The 4,400-nt window shown below is 52.2% G+C and overlaps 1 pseudogene; it reads right to left on the bottom strand.

The window, feature by feature from the left end:
* Positions 1-510: 510 nt before the first annotated feature.
* Positions 511-3,343, bottom strand: LOC119458885 (histone lysine demethylase PHF8-like; annotated as a pseudogene).
* Positions 3,344-4,400: the final 1,057 nt, after the last annotated feature.

Consider the following 4,400-nt stretch of genomic DNA (forward strand, 5'->3'; position numbering starts at 1 on the left):
GAGACAACTGATCATGCCTTACTCCAATGCCACGCAGCTAAGGCCATGTGGAAGCTGGCACATAAAACCTTACATACGGAAACACCCAAGAAAAGACAATCACAAACACGAACATGCAGCCTATTAAACATTATAGTTATTGTATCACATTAGCTGTTTAAGTAAACATGCATTGGCAACCAGGGTCCGTGATGCCAGCGCCACATGTGTATCTCTGGCACTATTACGAATAAACTCGTTGGACTGGAGATTATCGGTGCCGGCATGGTGAAGTGTGGAAGAGGAAGACGACGAACTCGATCAATTTCCCGCTGAGACTGCTCCAACTTCCTGTTCTTCTGTAAGACTCCCTGCGAACTTTGAAGCACATCCCGAGACATTTGGTGGAGGTGCGGGGTACGAAGTGATTTTTTCCGACAGTGGGGCATGACAAAAAGTGAGGTACGGTTAAAGAGAGCAATATGTACACATGAAGACAACTATCCGCCGGTTTGAAAATGAAACCGCGAAGCTGCTTATGGCTGCTGTAGGTGAACACAAACACACAAAAAATATGCACACGCACACATGTGGACACATGCAGAACATCTTTCTCAGTAGATCATCTTATGGATCTTGAGAATCTTGCCCAGACGCTGCTTTGCAGTGGCGAAACCTTTCTTCGGCTTTTTCAGCCTGAAGGCATCTGGAGGCAGGGAGGGCTTTTTGCTGGCTGCTGAGGATGTGGACGGGCCAGCTTCAAATTTCTCCATGTCGTTTTCCTTAGCTTTAGGCGGTGCTTACGCCTTCTTGCGGTGGTGGGACCGCTTGGGAGGAGGCTTGTTGGCAAGCTTGGATGCCGTGTCCTCGATGGTGCGTTTGACAGACTTGTGCGTTCCCTCTTGTGTGGGGCGTGGTGGTTTTTGGCAGTTTGGAGGAAGCTTGGCTTTGGGATTCCATGCCTCGTCTCGCTTAGATCGCTGCTTAGGTTTGAACACGCAAAGCTCGTCGTCCGAGGCTTCCCGTTCAGGGTAAACATAGTCGCCATCCGCGTGGCACTCCCGTCGAGGCAGACTCCTCAAGGTCTTCCTCGCCGGACAGCATCCGGGAGGCGGCAGAGCCAAATGGAGTGGGCGGCTTGAGCATGGGCATCGGGCCAATCCCTTCCACGCAGTCCGGCCAACCCCAGTGCCAAGCGTGTGCTTAGCGGGCCTCCCTCGAGAAGATCCTGTGCTGTTGGGCCCATGGGTCCACCCCCGTCACACGGCGAAAGGTGACGCTCTTCGACATGGACAGCATGCCCTGGATCGCGTCTCGCATCGACGACGATGCTCGGCCACCCCCCAACTCTTCTTCAAGGCTGACTCGTGTGCTGTCGGTGTCAAAGGCAATGCTAGACGCTGGCAGCAAGTCATCGATGGTTCCGTTCTTCGGGACGTCAGCAGTGTCCTCTCCACTGGCCGCCGTCTTGGGAACCACAGGAGCGCTGGCAGTCTTTTGTTTGCTGTAGGTCCTTTCTCTGCTTTGGGCTTGCCATTGAATGAAAGCCGAAGCTTGAGAGAACCTTGCTTGCTCTCCTGGCACTCCATCACAGGTGATGCGGTACAAGCCGCGGCTGCTGCAGCCACCGCCACGAAGTTGCCCATGGAGGCGTTGTTGCTGAACGTGAAGATGGGCGGCAGAGCTGGAGTTGCGGAACGACCATGGCTCGCTGGTACGAGCGGCGCAGCAATGGCGGCGGGTACTCGTCAACCACCAGGCCATAATCGTCCGAATCGTTGGAAGTCATGCACCGACTCCTTGTGCAGCGGCTTCACGGGTGGCGGTGCCAGGGCTGGTTTCTGCTGTTTCACACTTTGTGCCTCTTTTGTGGCTGCCGTGGCCTTGAGGCCACTGGTGCCTTTACCCTTTGCTTTGCCCTTGGCCTTCACAGGCAGCTTCACCTTGATGTTGATGCCCTGCTCGGAAGCGCCATCGACCCGGACAGGCGTCACATTTTCCTGCACTGCAGAAGCAGCCTTTGCGGGTCCCTGCTTGCCCTTCTTGGTCTCTTTCTCAGCCTTAACCTTGCCATTCAGCTTCTCCGCTGTTCTGACTTCCTTGGCCATATCCTTAAGGAGCTTTGGAAGATTGATCCCACTTGGAATTGCATCCAATTTAGAGTTGGACTTTTGAGTCCAGTTTTTAAGTGCGGTCATCAAGGCCTTCGCTCTAATAATCGGGAAGCTGGGGGGCTTGAACTCGGTGCTATTGCACTTCTCAGCTGTTCGATGACGTATGATGCGGCGAACCAAAGAGTCGTCTCGAACGAGGGGAACTTGTACTTATTTGGGGCGTCGATTCTCTTCTCTAGATCGTAGACTTGTAGCTGGAGGCCAATGTTGAAGCTATGCAGGAAGTTTCCACCGAAGACCATGGAGTCCACCGAGGTGTACACTGAGTGTATCCACTCATTCCGGATGACCAGCGTCTGCCCAGCAGTGAGGGTGAGCCGATAGCAGGCGCCCGCCAGGTCTCCGAAGAAGGTCTCGCTCTGACTGGCCGAGGCCATCCAGTGCTCGTAGAGACTCAAGTTGGTTTGGGTAGGCCGTATCAAGTAGAATATCTTCTCCCCTCGGAGAACCTGGTACAGCACCGAGGAGCCACCAAAGTCGGTGAAGCTGTTCTTGGTGCTCATGAGACAGTACATGATGGGATGGCGCTGGAAGATGCCAATTTTGGGTACATATGCAATGGCGGCTTCACAAAATCGGACAGCCTCGTGTCCGAGAACTCGAGGCTGATGACGTTGAAGACCTTGGAGCAATCGTAACTGTTGAAGTAGTCAACACACTCTGACATCGTCATCTTGAGATCCTCCTGCTTCCAGACATCGGTGACGTCCAACATGAAATCCAGCCCAATGAAATCCATGACATCACTGACAGTGAGGTCCTCTGGTGGCATAACAAGTCCAAGGCCATCCTCCTTGGTGACCAAGACTGGGTTAGTGAACCCACTGTGCCCACTGTGCAGGAGGTACTGCAGGTTGAACTGGTCCCCATTCAGCCGGGTCACTATGCTCTCCGCACTTTCAAAATGTCTCAACTTGAGTTCCTTCATGAAAACGTAGGTGCCTGTCCGTACAGGCTTATCACTCGCATCAGGATCTGAGTAGTCGTGTTGATGCCAGTTAGTCCTCTGTTTCCAGATTGACGGCCCGAAGGTCAACTGGCACCAAGGACTGTGGTACTTGATGTCGCAGGCATCGTGTTCTTTGACATCTATGCAGTTTCCGTGAAAGCAGTCTTAAACATCACACTGTATCATAAATAGATTTGGGTCGTTTGGCTGGCCACAAACAATACACATCTACTGACGCCATCTTAGGTCCAACTGCAACCCAAAACAACATACATGGTTAGAAACAGTCTTTTACCTAACATTGCGTGAAACCAGATCACGGATACATTGATATCAAAATAAACACAACAAGCGGAGGACTATTTGTTGCTGTTTTTATTGGCCTCGTGCGTCTTTGTTCGTCGACGATGGATGTCTGACGCAACACGGTAAATGGTGTCAAAAGGCGGGCGCGTTAGGCCTAAACATTGTCCCGGAGTCCCGGGGAGGCAGTGTCTTATTCGCTAAGCATGGATCGAAGGACTGAAGGCTCCCGACCCGCTGCAATTTGCCGGCAACAAGGCAGAAAACAGGAGGCGTTTCAAGCAGCGACTCGAGATATTTATGACTGCGACTGAACCGTCGATGGAGCGCACTAATAAACAGAATATTGCCTTGCTGCTTCATGTCGCCGGAGAGCAAGCCATTTAAGTTTACAATACCTTCCCTTTTGAAGAGGGGCCTTCATACGTTGATGTATTGGCGAAATTTCGCATGTTGGAAATATTTACATGCTGGAAACCAGAATATCAAGACACACTGCAAGTAGAATAGACGGTATTTATACATTGCAGAACATAACCCAGCAATTTGAAGACTGCAGCTAAGACTTGATCAATGGAAGTACAGTAAAAGCTCGATGATACGATCACGGCTAATACGAATTTCCGGATGATACGAATTTTTCTGTGGTCCCGGCCGAGCCCCATTACTTTGCAACGTGCTAGAGAACGGTTGTTACGAATCGATTTTCAGCCTGCGTTGGTTGATAAGAATAAACGCCGCCCCACCGACGGCCGCGAAAGAGAACAGCGCGCAGTCACGCGCTTTCTCTCCTTCTCTTTTGGTGCGGAGGCGCGGCGCCGGACAGCGCGGACTCCGCGAATGGGCGCGAAGAGTTTGAGGCGGTGGCGCTTTTGGTGCTTTTGTACTTTTCCTCCTTTTCTGCGAGCCGTCAGATGGAGTGGCTGCTGCGCTTCGGGCCGCGTTCTTCGTGTTTGCGCCATTTTGCCTAGTCGCAGCGAGCTATGTCTCGCAAG

The sequence above is a fragment of the Dermacentor silvarum genome, chromosome 7, assembly GCF_013339745.2.
Source record: "Dermacentor silvarum isolate Dsil-2018 chromosome 7, BIME_Dsil_1.4, whole genome shotgun sequence".
In the NCBI taxonomy this organism is placed as follows: Eukaryota; Metazoa; Arthropoda; class Arachnida; order Ixodida; family Ixodidae; genus Dermacentor; species Dermacentor silvarum.